General features: G+C 40.9%; 1 protein-coding gene across 1 annotated transcript in view; it reads right to left on the minus strand.

Moving 5' to 3' along the window:
- Positions 1-19,719, minus strand: part of RTEL1 (regulator of telomere elongation helicase 1) — a gene marked incomplete in the record, with an annotated part of 4,697,248 nt that overhangs the window by 3,669,797 nt on the left and 1,007,732 nt on the right.

The following is a 19,719-nucleotide window of genomic DNA, read 5'->3' on the forward strand; positions in this document are numbered from 1 at the left end:
GCGTTAAACAAGCAGAAACAATAACAGTTTGTTTCCACGGGCCATCAAAGTTCATAAACGGTTAACTCAACTTATTAGGTTTGGGTATTCTTTTTCCTCAAGCCTCCAAGGATTCTGCAGTATTGTTTACATATTAATACTTGTTTTTGTCAGAGTTTATTTCTGGATTTCTTGCACTGAGTTGCACTTTGCATCTTGTATGAATATGTATATTTACTTTTTTGTCTTGTTCTTAATAGTTGTATGTATGTTATTTATGGAATTCGTACTGAGAGTCACAAACTGGAGTCAAATTCCTTGTATGTGTGCATATTTGGCCAATAAATGTGATTCTGATGAGATTAACTGGAATCATACCACAGATAATTTGAGGGGACCCATGCATGTGATAAAGCACTTATGAGCAGCCTCAGTCCATTAGATGTCCAGGGGCAGTCCTGGGATAAAGTTTCTGTTTCCCACCCAAAGATCCAAGTTGCACTTGAATATGGACAGGGATGCACTTTGCGTTGTGGATGGGGACTTGTTCCACTGCAACGGTATTCTCTGTGAGACATACCTGTCCCTTCAAACCATCCTGTTATAATGCTACACTAGTTTAGATCCCTAGACCAAGTATTTTTGATACCATTTGACTTGCTGATGTGCAGGGAATCCACCCGTAATGGGTTAAAGTATGTGTTGTATGATTTCTCCATAATCAGTTCTAACTTTTGCTTCCTGTTCTGTGAACAGATTCTTCAGGAAGCAAATAAGGTAACCTGGTATGCCTGCTTCGCTAAACCCTTGACACAGTTTCTTATGGTTCAGCCAGACAAATGCTATAGACTAGTCAAAGTAAAAGATTTCTCTTGGACTCTCTTGCATTCTCCATTATACAGCAGATATTGGCACTCTGACCACTGGTGCCTCTGCCCTTCTACAGCCAATATGTACATCTTGCAGTTCTAGGACCACAGAACAAACCCACAGCCACTGGATACAAATAAAGTATGTATTTACCTCTAGCACCTTGAAGGCATTTAGTAGATTCATTTTTATTGGGTAGCTGTGGTTTTGTTCTATTTAATTTTTTTTCTGTGTGTTTTGTTAGTTCTAGGTCCATACCCTGCTGGAGTCTAGCTTGCAAGATCTTTCACACAGTAGATCATTTCTCCAACTTCTTGCCGGTAAGTACTGGAGTCGCATAAGGATCTATAATAGGCCCCCACACATTTCAAGGTATTCAGTGATGATCTCTACAATGCTACAAAAAAAAAAACTGTACGTTAGTAAACATGCTGATGACTCGATCCTAATCTGCTTTGCCAAATCTCTGTCTCTCAATCTTCAGGACCTTATGTAACAATCCTTCTCAAATAAAAAAAGAGGCTAAACGATTTGCAACTACTTTTAAACCTTTAAAAAACCTAAATTACTGCTCTTCACCCAAAAACAACACTACTCACCATCTTCTCTGCCAAGAGTATTGGCAAAGAAAGGAATTGTGGGATCCTAAATGAAAGACCAACACTGATAGGTTTTTAATAGAATCTAGAACAGAAGCTGCTGTTAGAAAAGGGATAATTAGTACGGCATATAAAATAATGAATGATACGTATAGGAATCAATCAGCAAAAGTTAGAAAGGCTTGGGAAGAGAGATTTATAAGCAAGTCAGAAAAAAAAAACAATGGGAGAATATATGTATGGCTCCCAAATATGCAAGAAAGTCTATTTAGAAGATTTAGGATTTTTGCTTGGAAGTATTTGCTTAGGTATTTTTATATGCCAAACAGACTCCACAGAATTGTTTCTCAGGTAGATGGCAAATGATGGAGGTGTGATGGGGAAGAAAGAGGTAACTGGGAATATATTTTTGGAAGTGTAATGAGTTGGCAGACTTCAAAAGTTCCCTACAGACCACTCTGTCAGAAATACTGGGTGAGCAAATTGGTGCAACTGCAAAGCAAAAAAGCAATGTCTTTCGGCTTCTCCTATTAGGGGTCACCACAGTGGAACACCAGTCCGCAGATTGATTAGCAGTTGAGTTTTTACGGTGTTGAGTTGCCAGCCTGGAGCCCAACCTTCACAGAAGGCATACACACACACCTACTGCATGTCTTTAAAACTCACTCGTCTGCAGGGAGGACATGCAGACTCCGCACACAAGGTGCTCCAGCCAAGAATCGAACCAAAGAACTTTTGCTGCACCACCGCTGCCTTTAACCAGAAATTTTTTTTGAGGTGTGATAAACATCAGTAATTGCTTAGGCATAAGTAAGGCCTTGTTGACTTGAATTCTGGTGGCTGCCAAAAAAGTAATCACTAGAAAATGGAAATCAAAGTTTAAATCAACCAAACTTGAACTGGTAAATATTACAACAGAAATAAAAGAAATGGAAGTGGGTCTTTAGAAAATGGTAGCAGTACATTACATAAAAATGGGAATTGTGTGAAAAATACATATGGAATAATGTTTTGGAGGAGGAATGATGTTTAAGGAAAGTCAGGAATTGAATAAGCTATGTAATGTTTGAATGACCACGACTTTATAGAAGACTTTGTGAGATGTATAATGTTTTCAAATGAAAATGTCATTTTTTATTTACATAATTGTATGATTAGCTATGTCATAAGAGATAATTCAACAAAGATGGTTCTTATTTTAAAAAATATCATGACAGAACAAATAAAGACAAAATTACTGGGTGTCATCATAGGTGATCAGTTGAAATTCAACCATTTATCGCATGTGGTTAAATAAATTCATCAAAAACTAGGTACATTATATGGAGTAAAAACTTACCCTATGACATAGTACAGCACCAGACAGAAAAAAAAAACTCTTCCATTTGGACAATAGAAGACATTCTGGCTGCAGGTTTTACTGCCTCCTCTAAAATTCTGAGCACATCCTCAGAAAAGAGATGCCTAAAAAGGGATCAAAACTTTTATCACCCACAGTGTCAGTTGAAGTCCAAGTGAGGATGGAGGAGTGACCCCTTGTATTGTGTGCAGAGGTCACAAAGGAGAATCCAGCAACTTGGCCCCTGGCCAGATGCATTAAAAGAGGGAACCAGTGCTGTCTTGACCAAAAGAGAGTCACTAACAGAGTTTTGGGGAGTCCAGGTGAATTTTCTGTAGGATTTTTAGAAGTATAGGAAGGGCAGGGAAGGCAGAGAGAGACATCCTCTTCCAAGGAAAAGAAAGGGCCTCCATCTTCCACACCAGATTGCATGACACTCTAACAGAAAAGAGACAGCTGCCTGTTCAAAGGGCAGGCAAAAAGATCTACCTGAGGAACATCCCACCAATGGATTATGTCCAGAAACATATCTCTGTGAAGGAACCATTCATGAGCTGTGTTTTGGACCTGCTCAAGGCATCTGCCACTAGTTTGTGCACTGACACTTTGTTCTCCCCTGCTTGCTGACATATCACATCACTGTGGTGTTGCCTAAGCAAACCTTCAGATGGCCTGCAGACAGCTTAGGATGAAAAGCCTGAAGGGCTAGAATCAGAGCTCTCATCTCTTTGATGCTGATATGACCTGACTTCTGATGAAGGCTGCCAAAGATCTTTAACTTTCAGATGACCACAGGAAGCCTCTACCCCATGTCTCAAATGTCAGTGAATAGTTCTTGAGAAGGAACCGAAGGCTGATAGGGTAGGCCTGGTTTGAGGGAAAGTTACTGAATCCACCACTCAAATTCCTGCTTGAGACAAGGAAGGAGAAGCACACTGAAATCCACAGGGTGGCAATATTGAAGCTAAAACTGACTTGAGGTACCACTGAAGCTTCTGCATGTGTAGGGAGCATTGGAAGAGAATAGGCCATGAATCCCAGGACTCAAAGAAACTCTCTGGCTGGAATAGTAGGTGGAGGAAGAAGAGAAAGAAATAAAGCTGTCAAGAACATAAGTTTTGGAGTTGGAAGAGAGGCCAGCATTGACACTTTCTGAATTTTGCATCTCAGCTACGTATGATCCTGACATAGAGATTCAAGATAGACTTTTAAAAGTTAATAGTGAACCCCAGACTTTGGAGGAGAGAGATTGTGAACTTCATATCCTGTAGCAGGCAACTGGGAAAAGACACTTGAAGCAACAGGTCAGCAAGATAAGAACAAATATGAATGCCTAGGAGCCTGCAAAAGGCAATCACAGGAGCTAGGGATTTTGTGAATACTCTGGGTGCAGTGGAAAGGTCAAAGGGCAACTCAGAGAACTGAAAATGAGAGGAAGAAACAGAAAAACTTCCTGAAAAGAGGGCGAATAGGAATATGAAGGTAAGCATCCCTCAGATCCAATACCACCAGAAAAGCCTGGGGTAGAATAGGGTTTGAAGAATAAGCATCCAAAAGAAGGAACCTTGGAAAAGGTGTTGAGCAAGCAGAGATCCAGAATAGGTCTCCAAGTGCCCGCCTTTCGAGGGACTAGGAACATCCTGGAGTAAAATCCCTTTCCTACTTGTGAAGGAGGAACAGGCTGAATAGTTCCCTGGTCTACCAGGGACCCAAGGACCTCTGAGAAATGAGGAATTTGTTCCAGAGAGTTTGGGGAATTCCTGTAAAAGGAGACAGAGACGTCCATACCATGAACCAACTCTGATGGATGATAGAATCCAGGAATCTGAGGTGATATTCCAGTTTGGAAGACAGAGGGAAAGCTGAAGGGACAACAGAACCTGGTTGAGGAGTATGCGGTTCAAGATGTCAAAGGGAATCAGGTTTGTCAGATAAAGGAGGCTTCTGAGCCACTGCACCCTGAAATGACTTAGCAGAAGGAGCTCTCATCACCCTTCCTGCCTTTGGTGGGCTGATGAGGCTGCCTGTGAACAAAGGCAGACCTAGCAGGATAGTTCCTCTGGAACTTTGAGATAGGGGACAAAATATGCTTAAGGTTCTTAAAAGCTTTACCCTTTTCCTGAAGAGACTTAAACATATCAGTGGCAGCAGTCTCAAAGAGATTTTTATTACCCAAAGGAGCATCCAGCAACTTTGCCTAAATGTCTTCAGGTAAAGACTGCAGGCGATTGCAAGAATAATGCCTCAAGACAGATCAAAAGGCATAAGCGCTGGAAGGTGCATCAGCATCAGCATCACAGCTACACTTGATAGAATGAGTCACCTGACAGGTGGAACCCAAAATAGAGAAAATTTTGCTTCAGAATCAGGGAGGTCAGAAATAAACTGAAGAGCCTAGGCAATCAAGGCCAAAGCATATATGGTCATGTAGGTCTACTAACTGATGGTCCTAAAGGTCAAAATAGAAACAGTATAAACCTTCTTTTCAAAATTTCTCCACTGGCCTTCTATCCTTATCTGGAGACAAAAGATTGGAAGTTGGGAAAAGTTTAGAAGGCTTGCCAGAAGAGACAGACAGCAGAGCTGGTTAGCAGGAGGACACTTAAGACTTGACAATCCTCAGGAACTTTACAGAATTTGTCAGGTTTCTTTGGAGCAGGAGGCTGAGACACAGGAGACTTACAAACAGCTATAAAGTTGTCTAACAAAGTAGCCAACAGAAAGTACTGCAGAAGGTTTAGGTGTGTCCACCTACACCTTTTCTGGATATCCGACACTTAAGAAAGCCACTTAATGTATTCCATCTTTCTAGCTATAGTGTCTCCAAAAGACAATTCCTCAAAAGGAAACATCAGGACTCTCAGACTCATCACAAAGGCATCTGGAAAGAGTCGGACAGGGACCCATCAGACTTTCATCTGAGGAACTGGGTTCCTAGCCCGTTTGGAAGGAACAGAAGTCCAAGGGGGGAGTAGGCAAAGAAACCCCTTGGGAAGCTTCAGGGCCATCAAAGCATTAAACAACCCTCGAGTAAACCCCCTGACATTCTTTTTTCTTGGTAGGGATGTCAGCCCTAACAAACAGCAGAAGTTCCGACCCTTGAAGAGAATTGCAAGAGTACCTGAAAATTCTTTCCTGACCATAATCTGTGGAATCTCTCAAAAGTCCTCCAAGATGAACAACAGAGGTTTCCCCTCAAAGTCAGGTGAAGATTCTTGCAAAGCTTCAGAGGATATGCGAAAGGAAGGATCAATACCAGCCTCTGACAGAGTTGTGGCACAGAAATCCAGCGTAGACACCAGCCAGCCTACAGAGCTATCACCTGCTTCTACAGAAATATTCAGTGGAGGCTGGAAAGCCAAAGAATCTGGCTGAGATTTCTTGGCTACCTTCTTGCTTAACAGAGTCTCAGGGTTTAATAGACTTCACCATGCTAACTTGGGCTAACAGATTAAGCTTCCAGTTCTCAAGACAGACGGCCAGGGAAGACTACCAACTTCTAACAGTCTTAGACACAAACATTTTACTCCTAATACAGGACATATGGTCACAGGAAGCACCCAGACAAAAAAAAGACACCGTCTGTGACAGATACTTATAGGGAATCTGCCTCCAACACTTACATTTTCCCTTCTTGGATTTCATGTACTCTAGGTACAAAAAAATGAAGAAAAAAGATCTCAACAGGACACTTAACTGACAGCTATGTTTTCAGCACACAAAACGGCTTTCAAACTGATGAGCATTTGGACTGGTGGTAAAGAAGTTCTGGGTAACTGCGTCCATATGTCAGCTTTATGCCCGGCATCCTGTACAGGGAGCATGTGTGACACATACAGCACATGTAAGATCTGAAGACTTTGTTATACTGGCCAGATGCTGGGGTATCCTTGGCAGGAGATACCTACTGTGAAGAATATTACAATTGTGATACAGTCTGACATAAACATTACTTTAACAAACTGTAAAATGAGTGCAACTGACAATCTGAATACTCTTTAGTAATGCCCTTTTTTTGGGATAGGAATTTAAACTGACCTTTTTGCAATCTACGGGCCACTGCCATCTCTCTCAAATTTTCTAGCAAATTCCAAGCAACGTTATATTGCCATAATTTTTGCAGGATTTTAAACAATTCAACTGGAATTCCACTGCTACCTGCAGATTTGTCATCAGTAAGGCTTTTTAGGGTCTATTTAAATTCACTCTCCAAGAAGTCAGGCTCTGGATCAGACAACATACCACTGAATGCATCAGTGACATTAGGGTGCATCTTATGCAGTCCTTCTGTATATTCCTTATTCCTATCACATCTTTTAAATATCTTCTGATTCTTTCAGGTCCCACTCATGTTTGCTTTATCATATCCATTTTCCTGGAAGTTTCCCTTAATATACTCTGTTTTTCTTTAACAGACCTCTTATACTTCCCTTCCCCTAACATAAACAATCTTCTTTAACACATCTCTTATCCTTCCCTTTCTATATCCTCTTTGCACTGCTGACATAAATATGCCTCCTCAACTCTCCTAGGAAATGCTATGTGCATTTCACATACACCCATACATGCACACAGAAAATAAGATTTCCCACAGAGCAGTTTTTAGGGGAAAATAACGCCATAAATACGAAACTAATGACAATGAAGTTTCCTTCTTGAATGGAGAGAGCTTACTGCAGGTTATTGATACCAGCTTTAAGAAAGCAGTAATCCTGGAAGAGGTTTTGCAGCCAAAAGCTTTAAGGCGCCAAATACTTTGCATGTATAATTTCGAAGATGCAGTGACCCTATAGCAGCTCATACAGAGAAAAGAGTAACGGGGAAAAAATGGTTTAAAGAAATGCAACTTTGCACTTCTGTGAGCTGCAGCTATACGACGTGAAATATCAATGAGGAACTCTGTTAAAATCTTGACAAAGGTCGAACACTCCATAGTTTAGAACCATTCTGTGTCATCTAGATTGAAATGAACAACACATTGTACACATCATAAGAAAGCAAAACAGAACACTCGACACAAGAAAAAAATTACAGAGCTAATCTGTGAAGTATACCACTTTTAAAAATTGTAGTTGAAAAGGTGGCTAAGATACTTACCTCAAGAAAAAGGGTCATGTGCAGGTATGTTGAAAGCAGTTTCATGACATATGGTAGCACCATGGCATCCCACATAGCTGTCCGCAGCATAATCAACTGTTATAACCAAGCTCAAGTAATATCAGTGATGCTGGTGATCATATGGATTCAGAGAAGTTCAACCCCAAGAAAAGAGCCAAATGAAAAGAAGAGTTTCACCATACCCCAAACTTTCATAAACCATTCATAATGAAGAGCTTAATGGCAGTTCCAGTAATACCAGAGTTTTTTTTTTTTTTTTTTTGCGCTTTTTTCACCTGCTGCCTGCCAACCATCAGATCCTCCTGTGGTCTTTCAGTCCACTCATCCCCTTTCTTGGCAAGACCCAACTAAAAGGGGGGGGCAGCATCCAGGCACCCATCAGGAGTGGCTTAATTTTTTTTTCTGTTTTCTCTCTGGCCCTACTAATGTATGCATTTTGCAAGGCACCTAGGAAGGGATGTACAATGGGCTGACAATGGAGGCAGTTCCCTCACTTCCGCAATAGGTATTTTTAGCAAAAAAAAAACTTTTGACGGCCTATCAGCAAGGGTAAAAAAAGGATGGGATGGGTAGGATGATGGCAGTATGCATCTGAATCCAGCTCACCTATCCTAGGGTGAGGGTGGCAGCTCATTAAATTGCATTGATCACAGGTGCAGGAATACAGCTGTACCACCCACAGCAAAAAGCCTGGCAAGCACGCTATAAGTGGAGAGCTGCTCAGCCAGAGAATTAGTATGTGTGGTAGAATGTATGCGCCACCTAGTAGCAGCTATAGTGTAGTGCAAATGCTACTGGGGGTGGGGGAAGATTAGGAACAGAATTAAAAAAAAAAAAAAAAGCTCAACTCCCAGCAGACAAGGACAACACTCTCCACACATAACTTTGCACATTCTAAGGGGAAAGAATGAGATGTAGGGCTCTTGTTCTGAGTAGAAAGCATGGGTTTTTGCTGGGTACCTAAATAGGAAGCTTGATGGTCTCTCGAGGTAAGTTGGAGGGACACCACACTTTTTTTTTAATTAAAAACAAAAAAAAAAACACTAGATTTATGGGACTGATACTATTACTGGCACTTTTCTTACATAATACAGAGAAGTCTGCAAAACTCTTGTTCATTCTTGCTAATCAACCCACTGCAAACAAACATGTTTTAAAGTGTGACAATGTGTGTCACTACATAAGTGAGGTGCAACTTAAGAACCAAATAATCCGAGACCTATCAACCTTGCCAGTAATCTCTGCAAACATTTGAAGGAGGTAACAAACTAATTTATGCTATTTAAGAATTGACAAGACTGTAGTATACTGAAATAAACTGGAAACAACCGAAATCAGATTGGAATGAATGTTGGCACATTCCATTTTTTTTTTCTGTAAACAATGAAATACTGCCATTTCTTTCAACCTCAAACAATGACAGATACATAATCTGGTTTGGTGTTGGACTACCACACCCTTTTTATAGATGACCTGAAAATCATTTTTTATACAACTAGCAACAACACTGACTTATAGGTTCATAGGTAGGTAGTACTAGGCTATTGGGCCTAGGGCCTATATAAGCCTAGCCAAAGGTACCCTGGCTTTCGCCACCCAAGAAAATTATTTTCCTGTGCCACTGTCGAGCAGAGCAACAGAAGTGATCCCCGGGGTGAATTTCCCATCTCCCATCCAATCATCAAGATTTTTCTTTAAGAGTGTTAATGAGGAGCTTTGTTTGATATAGATAGGTAGTTTGTTCCAGAGTATGGAAGTCTCTGGGACAGGCATCTATCCCCTCCAGCATGTTTTGTTTATTGTGGTGACAAGGTTTAGGTCCTTAGAGCGTGTAGCTCATAGGGATTGGGATTTCTTTAAGTGGAGCATGTCTAAAAGCTCTGGGTTTGACAGAGCTTTGTGTGTTAGGCAGAGATCGTGCCTCTGAGTAGGCGATATGCAACTGAGTAAAGCTGCAGTTTTTTGAGACGGTCTGCATAGGGCATGTCTTTGAGGCCGGTAATCCTCTGTGAGGTACTTCTGTGGCCTTTACAGTTGTTGTAGATGTCTTGTGAGGTACATAACAAAAGGGGCATTGTACTCTATAATGGGTCTAATGAGTGACGAGTAGACTTGAGTTATGGTATGCATTTCTTCTTTATTTTACCCTGAAACACTAGTAATAACATTGAGTTGAAGTAAGGTATGCATTTTTCCTTACTTCGCCCTGAAATCTGTATAGCATTTATGCTGGTATTTACTTTATCAGACTGATCAAAATCTGCACTCTGATCCTTCTTATCCCCATCAGAGGAATATCTGCACTGGTTTCTGAAAACAAGAAACTAGAATTTAAAACATTCTGAACATCTGTATTTGAAATAATGTGAACTCGAGACATTGCAAATGTCTGTTTTATGTTTGGTCGGGAAATCTGTATGTTACGTACATTGACTGTGTTTACATCTGTATTCACAATACTGCTTGTTAACTCTGTACTTTGAATTACATGTAAACTAGAATTTATTACAGCTCTGTATCTTGAATTACATGTGCTGCAGAATTTACACTGATATCTGAAGATTGTAAACAAGAATTACTGACAGAAGTTGACTCATTCTGCGAATCATGAAACCGTCGCTGTTGCAATGAGCTTTAGTGATTTAACCCTTTTGTGCCTGGAAAGATACAACATTCCTAAACTAATTAACCTTTAAATTTAAATGAACACAGTCTTTTTAGACTGCTTTACCCAGTTGTTAACTTTAAACCAAACATTTGCTGGTGTCTTTACTGTGGAAGTATTGGTTGACATTTATAAAATGTATTGTAATTTATGTATTTAAACTTTTTTGATAATTCTTGTCTGACTTAGCTATAAAGTATATAATTTTTACATAACATAGATTAGTATGTTCTAATGTTTTTCTTTTTGACTGTGTGATGTCATACTGGAAACTTGAAAATTTGCAGAAATGGTGAAGTACGTTGCTGTTAATTGGATAATTTCTTATGTTCTGAAGGAACACTGCTGTTTCTGAAGTACTGCTGGTCTGTTGATGTTTTTTAAAGCTTCTTATGAAGTAGTGTTTTGAATAAACACTGGTGCTCTGCAATTTGTCTAACAGCTACAATTTCTGTATGTAAGGGAGAAAGTACAGTTGTGTACACTTACCATAAATGAAGATGTTAGAGTATATTCACTGTTGCAGTCATTACATTTGGGTAATCCTGCTGGAAGATTGCCCTCAGTCTGCCTGAATTCCAAAGTCTTGGGTCCTGCGTTGGTTGCTGTCGCCCCTTCCCTGATGTCAGGTCGTCAGGGGTATAAAAGATGCAGCCGACGGCATTTTCTTCAGTTTTTCTTGCCCCAGATGTCAGATGCCCCCTAAAGGGTAGCCAAAATTATATATATATATATATATATATATATATATATATATATATATTTATATATGAAAACACATGCATCAATATAAACTTTACCTTCATCTATAAGCAAATACACCACATAGGTTGCATAAATCAGAGAAGGAAAGATAAGTTCCAGCAGAAATAAGTGGGGTGGGGTGGGTGAGTAACCTAGACTGCAACAGTGAATACACTCTAACATCTACATTTATGGTAAGTGTACACAACTGTACTATGTTCTTCGTTTTTCACTGTTGCAATCATTACATTTAGGTAGAGTCCCAAAGCTATGGTTGGGAGGCTGGAGCTAAACAGCATTAGGAGCGTCTATGAGGCCCTGCAGAACTGCAGTGGCAAAGCTTGCCCTGGATTTAGAGTAGAGTGGCAGATGATAATGATTTGTAAATGTGTGCACTGAACTCCAAGTAGCAGCTTCTAAAATGTCTTTGGTTGGCATTCCCGTGAGAAAGGCTGCTGAAGTAGCTGCAGCTCTGGTTGTATGTGGCCTAATGCCCTTAGGCACTGGCTTGCCATGCTGTAAATAGCAGAAACGAATGCAGTGGCCTATCCACTTTGAAATAGTCTGCTTGGAGATGGCCTTTCCTTGTGATCCTGCAGCATATGCCACTAGTAATTGCTCTGTCTTCCTGAAAATGTTGGTTCTGTCCAAATAGAATATAAGCTGTGTACGTCCAAAGAATGCAGAATTCTCTCCCCTTGTTCTGTGGATTTGGATAAAAAGTTGGCAAATGAATGGTTTGGTTAAGGGCCACACTGGACACCACCTTAGGCATAAATGTTGGGTTTGTCCTCAGAGAGACCCTGTCTGGATAAAAAATTATAAAAGTTTCCCCAGCCATGCGTGCCTGTAGCTCTGAAACTCGTCTTGCAGAAGTTATTTCTAGAAGCAGAGCTGTTTTCCAAGATAAAAACTTTATATCAGCAGTAGCAGCTGGCTCAAAAGGAGGCAGGGTGAGTTTTTCCAAGAAATAGTTGAGGTCCCATGCAGGTATTTGTGATCTCCTTGGAGGCCTTAGGTTCTTGGCTCCTCTGAGGTACTGCCTTAATAGAGGATGAGAAAAGATTGGTGGCTCTGTATTGTAATGAGCCGAAATGGCAGATGCATGAATTTTAATTGATGAGAAAGATAGGCCTTTGTCCAGCATCTCAGTTAAGTATTTCAAAATCTGAGGAATGTTTGGTACAGCTGTATCAGTTCCTTGTGTCTGGTTCCAAGCACAAAATCTCTTCCATTTTCCAGCATAAGATTTTCTAGTACTAGGCCTTCTGGCTTCCAAAACAACATCCATCACAGCTTTACTGAGAGGTGTGTGCTTTGTATGCCTAGATTATCTGCCATGCTGCCAGGTTTAGAGTCCTGAGTTGGCTGTGCAGGATCTGATTGTTTTGTTGGGACAGTAGATAGGTATTTGAGGTAAGGTCTAGGCTGGGCATTGAGATAAGTTCCTTAAGATCGGATACCAATACTGGTGGGGCGAGTCTGGGGCAATCAGTATAATCTTTGGCTTCTCCTGTCTGACCTTTAGGAGTACCTTGGGGAGGAGAGGCAGTGGAGGAAAGGCATACATTGATAGGTTTTTCCAGCTGAAAGATAGGGCATCCACTTTACATGCTTGTCTGTGATAAGTCCTTGTGCAGAATCGTTTTAGTTGGTAGTTGTGAGGGGAGGCAAATAAATCTATGTCCGGGCATCCCCATTTCCTTGTTATCATGCTGAAGACTTGTAGATCCAGCTGCCACTCGTGGGGATCCATGAGGTTTCTGCTTAGTTCATCTGCCAGAGTATTTTCCTTTCCTGGCAGTAACTGTGCCTGCAGATGAACTTGGTAAGTCAATCTTGTGTCCCACAAAGCCATGGCTAGTCTGCAAAGGGGGTAAGAATGTGTGCCCCCCTGCTTGTTTATATACCACATGACCGTGGTGTTGTCTGTCTTTATCAGTAGTTGGCCCGGATGAAGTAGGTCCTTGAAGGATGTCAGGGCATTTTGAACAGCTAGCATCTCTTTTTGATTGATATGTAGATGCATTTGGTTTGCGGACCATGTGCCCTGAATGCATCTTCCTGTCATGTGGGACCCCAGGCATAATCTGATGCATCTGTTGCTAGGTTCTGCCTGGCTGGGGGTAAAGTGAATGTCTGTCCTTTGTTCTGGTGACAAGCCTTTGCCTACCATTGAAACTCCTGTTGCAGGCAGGGGATGAGAGTAATCATTGTTTCCAGGCTGTGGCAATGTTGAGTCCAAACACTTTTTAGGTACCATTAAAGTTTCCTCATATGCAGTCTTGCATATGGAATTAGTAGGATGCAGGATGCCATGAAGCCCAAAGCCTGCTGAATTTTTCTTGCAGATAACTGGGCCTTTGTTGCCAATATTTTGAAATAGGTAGTCAGTTGCCTTTGTTTTCTGGCGTGAGAGAAGCCATCTGGGCAGTTGTATTTAAGCTTGCACCCAGGAATATTATCTCTTGAGAGGGTACTCACTTTGATTTCTTTTCATTGACTGTGGACCCTAGGCATGTTAGAAGTCTTTTCACAAACGCCAGATGCTGTAGAAGAATGTCCTTGTTCTCTGCTTGAATTAGGCAGTCATCCAAGTAAGGATATATTTGTATTCCTCTTTGTCTACAGAATGCAGTTACTGGTGCCAGGCACTTTGTAAAGACCCTGGGCGCAGTAGATAAGCCAAAGGGCAGAGCAAAGAACTGGTAATGCATTGAGCCAGCCCTGAATCTGCGGTATCTTCTGCATGACTGCCTGATTGGAACATGCAGGTATGCCTCTTTTAGGTCTAAAGTCACAAGCCAAGCCTTTGTGCCCAGCAAGGGCAGAAGCTGCTGCAAGGTAAACATTTTGAATTTTGGTACATTTAGGAATGTGTTTAGAATAGATAGGTCCAGTATTGGTCTCCAGGCTTTGTCCTTTCTGGGTGCCAAGAACAGTCTTGAGTAAAATCCTTGTCCCAGCTCTTGCTCTGGTACTTGTTGAATGGCCCCCATGTCCATGAGGGATGAGACTTGTTTTTGTGCCTCTGCCCATTGAGTTTTTGGCAGATCTGGCCAACCATTGCCTTTGGCAGGGTATGGAAGTGGAACTTGTAACCTTGCGACACTATGCTTAGAACCCACTTGTCTTGGGTTATAATGTGCCAATTTTGAGAAAAAAGTGCTATTTTTCCCCCTAAGGGTGCTGCCAGGAGATAAGTGTTTGGTGCAGGGAGGGGGAAGTCATTGGAACTTTTTCCTGTAAGGGTGTGATTTGTCTTCCCCACTTTTGGAGGTAGAAGCACCCCATTGCTCTGACCTGTATGAACCTTGCACCTGGGATCTGCCTCTTGGGCGTCTGGATCTGCCCCTTTGAGGTCTGCCAGACACAGGAAAGGACCAATTCTCTGTAGGCCAGTGTCTACTAAACCTAGGTGGCTGTACTTGTAAAAAATCTTTGACAGTTTGCATAGATTTAGTTTTGTCCTCCATTTTCTTTAACACCTCTTCTGCCTTAACACCAAAAAAGTATGCTGTAAAGGTGCATTTAATAATTTAACATTGACATGATCAGGCAGATTTTGTTCCTTTAACCAAGCACGCCTCCTAATTACAGAACCCTTAACTCCCTGCAGGAGGCCTCCAGAGAATCAAAGCCACATTGCAAAGTATGCTTTCCAACTTGTTCAGCTGCCTGCAATAAATCCTGCATTTCCTTGTTTTCTGCACATTCAGAGTTTAACAACATTTTCTGTTTAAACAATGCCATGACATGTTGCTGATATTTAAGCATATGAAAATGACAGTTTAAGGCCCTTATAGCCAAGGTAGCAGATGTGTAAACCTTTTTTCCCCATCAATCCAGTGCCCTAGAATCTCTGTCAGAGGGGGTAGGGTTTTTTGCAGCAGAAGCCTTAACCCTGTGAAATAGTTTCTGGGTCTGCACCAGGGTTTTTGAAAAGGAATTTATGAGAGTCAGGAACCCTGTAATATCGGTCAGGCTTAACAGGAGCTGGAGGTAAGGAGTCAGGGGTCAGACTAGACTCTGAAAACAAACCATCTACAATGTCTAACACAGGTGGAATGGCTAGAGGCCTATGTTGAGGTAGTAAAAGGAAGTCCATGAGCCTCTTTTTAGATTCTGAAAAACATTGGCTCTCCCAGTGGAATGCAAGGTTTCCCCAAAAGAATAGTCCCCAGGAGGAGAAGCTGAAGGGATAGATTTTTCGGCATCAGAATCCTCATGGGAGGGAAGAGAATATTGATCAGAAGAGGAATCAGAAGAAATAGAAACCTGATCTGAAGATTCATAGTCTGTCTCTTGCCTAGGCCTCTTATCAGGAGGGGGATGGGAACCCCTGATCAAGGTAATTAAGTCTTCGGCCATTTTGAGCATCTATTTTTTGGGCATGGAGGCCTGTCCACGTGGAGTTTGTTTCTTTACCTTTGAAGGTGCTTTAGTCTTTGCCTTTGAAGCTGAAGTCTGTTTAATGTATAGATGTTTAGGTCTGAATACACCCTCAGAAGACGGTGTCTGCTCAGCGGCTGCGGACCCATCTGAAGGAATAGTGTCCGAGGCTCCAATACCTTGAGTTTCCAGTGGCATAGCCGACTCCACGTGGGAGTGGTAGCAGCCTGCGACTCTAAAGTAAAGGGTGTCAGGGGCTGTGAAAGCACCTCACTGAGAACCGGCGACTGGCTTAGGAGAAGCTTTGTCATCTGTTTTGGACCTCGGTTGTCTTTTTTCTTTTAGTTTTTTGTGAACTCCGGTAGTCGGATGGCTATCAGACGACATTTCTGGATAATTAAACCTGCGTCCAAAATAGTTTATGCAAAATCATACCGACACTTAATACTGCATTGGTTAAATCTAGCACAAAATAGACAACCTGAAAAGTTATGGTCATGCCCTAGGCAAGGAATACAGTAAGAATGAAAAGTCCTTATGAGGTATTTGCTTTCCACAAGAAATACAATTATTAACATTTTCTGACATGGGTCTGGAACAAGAAAAAAGTTTCCCCAACGGGGTACTTAACTTTAATGAAGACTTCAGATCTGAAATTCGAACACGAAAATCTCAGGAGTCCGCCGACCGGCACTTGTGAACTTGTTCGGGCACCGCACGGCAAGAAAGACCGAAGAAAATGGCGTTGGCTGCATCTTTTATACCCCTGACGTCAGGGAAGGGGCGACAGCAACCAACGCAGGACCCAAGACTTTGGAATTCAGGCCGACTGAGGGCAACCTGCCAGCAGGATTACCCAAATGTAATGACTGCAACAGTGAAACACGAAGAACATCTGATGTGGCTGTCTTATGTATGGAGTTTGCATTTGGAATATAAGTGGTGTCTTACTTAAAGATCTACTCTGTAAGGAGTAACTGTAGTGTTGTCAGCAGTGGCCTTATTTTGAAGGGAGTTCACAGTCTTTAGTCTGGAAAAACACCGGTGTGCTGCTGAAAGGTTTGTTATGAAACACTTCTACTCTAGTTACTGATAGACTGGAAAGGTATCATAGACCGCTTTTATTTTGCCCTTAAGTCCATTTTGTAGAATACACAGTCTGACTGTTGATAAGGTTGCTATGGGGTTTTGGGACTTACTTTAACAGCATCCCCCATTGATGATAGGCTCGCCACTGTAAGAATTGATAAGACTGCAGAATACTGGAATTAACTGAAATCAGACTGGAATGAATCTCTTCATATTAATTACCCAAACTTCTGGTGAACAGGTGCCAGTCTCTCCTTTATGGGCCAAGTCTTTTAGTATTTTTCAGAATGATTTTTGCACATGCTGTAGTTTGGTTAAGTATGCTTTATTAGACATTAACGATATCCAAATACTGCCTCCAGTAAAAGTGTCAATAAACAATACGTGTAGAAATTCTGGAATGCTGAACAACAGTAACAGTGCTGATAAATATAGCCAACGTTTCTACAAGTATATTCAGATTCTCCTGAACAATATCAGGTAAAACAGTCTTCTCCTGATATTTGACCTGAATTCTGTACTGAAGCTCAAGTGTCTGTACTGCAAAGACCTTCTGCATATCAATCCAAAAGCTAACTTAAGTGACTCAACTAACCGTGTCTGAAGTTTTTCTTAATACCAAAACCTTGTAATGTTCCAATAACTCTTTAGCCTTGGTTTTCAAGTCTTGTCGACAGTTAGGCACTGTGAGGCGCATGCCCTTCTTTATAAACCATTCCACTGCAAGTACACGTTTCCCTTGAGAAGGGAACATTCTGCAGCTTTCCCTGATAACTACTACTGCACATCTCATGCCTAGCCAGAAAGATTATAGGTTCATAGGTTAGCTTTTCCTTTCTAGTCAACTGTCTTTCCCTGAAACTGAATACATATATGAAAACAAGTCTGATTCTACATTTTGTGACCTATTATTCTACCTTATATCTAACCAATACTTTAAAGTGAAAACCCTCAGTCTAACATCCTAAAAGTTACTGAAGAACGTACACTAACTGGCCATAAACAACATGGTTTTGCTAATGGAAAATTAGGTAACAATTTTTGAAAACAATGGCAGACAAGGATGTAATGGTCACATGCAGTTCACCCAGAACTTACAAATGCACTGAAACCAACATAAACAGTTATGAGGTTCAGTGGATAAGTAGCAGGTCTAACAGAAGAAAACAAAACTACAAGTCTGGCAGGTTACATATCCAGGCCTGAGATAGCCTCTGGTACTTCGAAAAGCTCAGCATTTGCACACTTGTGCGGTCTCTCACTTTTTGAAAATATAATTAAAGATAAAGAATTGTGCTTAGCAAAATGCACTGACACTTGCAAACTGAAGATTACAGCTATTTCTTTTTCAAGAGTCTATGTCTATTTTTCTACCGTTTTCATATGTGATCGCTTTAAATGAGCCAATTATTTTTACTATTTTGAACAGCAGAGTGCATTGTACACGCTTTCCACATTTTAAGGTCTAACAAAAATGGGTCTTTTGGTCTAGTCTGTTTATCCAATTAAACAAAATAATGTAAATAAATATACCGATACCAAAAATAACACACTTGAAAGAGCAATTTTTCAATGGCTTTGAAATAAATCAGAACTCACAGTTAAGCACCTCAGAAACTGTACTCAGAAGGAAGAGTTAAGTATAAATTTCAACATCTTAGTGGTCCAAAGATCATAAGCTTGACACCACAATATATAATTCTTTCAACCACAGGAAAAGCACAATTGTTTTAAGTTGCACTTACCATGACAGTAAATGTTCAATGAAACTCACTACTGTAGTAGCCTTTGGCAAGTTGTGTTGTATTCTGCCCAGGATACAATGACCATCCAGTCTTAAAGCTCTGGCTACTGATGTAAGAGTTCTGGTAGGGAAATCAGTAGCTAAAGCACAGTCAAGTCAGGACTTTTGTCCCACACAACACATAACGCTTAAACATCCTAAAGGCCCAAAAGAATAATCAGCATATAATTTTCTATCTTAATCTAATTATATACAGAAGAAAAACATCTGGATTAGGATAAATAACCAAACAGATTTCCTGTCAAAGCATAAAGCTTTACACCTTCCCAAACATAGTAGATCCTCTAAATGACTCTCTCCTTCAGTGGACGCACACAGAACACAACTCCTTTCACAAATTCCTTACCATCACTACACTTTGTATGCAGCTCTGAGAAAACTGCTCCAATAAACATGCACTTTCTACCTTTCTTTGCTTTTACTTGTTGACTAAGAATGTCCAACTAGAAAAATACCCCTTTTCAGTGTTATTCCTAAGAGAAAAAGGCTCCAAGCACAATAAATACATTAAATCATTAAAAAGCACAAACACTACTGAGACATTTCAACCATACAATGTTTCACAACAAATGCAACCAAGAACAATTTGTTGTGTCTTTCGGCTTTTCCCTGTTAGGGGGTCGCCACAGCGGAACTCTGGACCGCTAATGATTAGCAGTAGATTTTTTACTTGCCGGGCCTGACACACAACCTTCAACGAAGGAACGCCCATTCACGCATGTCGCCACACAGAAGACGCTCTGAGAATCGAACGGGACAACGTCTAACTGTGAGGTAAGAACGCTACCGCAGCACCACCACCGCGATATGAAGCAGTAAAACATCACATAAGCAAAATGAATGCAGTTTAACAGATTACCAACTGTAGAAGTTCTCAGTTCACAAAGGTGAGAGCTATTAAAAGGCTTTGGACAGCAGCAGCCAAAGAAAATTTTAAACTTAACACACAACCATGCCAACTGCATAAGACAAAAAAAAATCATCGAAATACATTGAGTACTTTATTTAACAAAGGAAGGAAACTAAAGATTAAAAGGTTAGCATTTGACTTTAAATGCAAAAATTAAAAAAATGCATCAAACAGCTGGTCATTAACACCTATTAACGTCAAATGGCTGCA

This window comes from Protopterus annectens, chromosome 14.part0 (genome assembly GCF_019279795.1).
Source record: "Protopterus annectens isolate FY-2018-M chromosome 14.part0, PAN1.0, whole genome shotgun sequence".
NCBI classification, from domain to species: Eukaryota; Metazoa; Chordata; order Ceratodontiformes; family Protopteridae; genus Protopterus; species Protopterus annectens.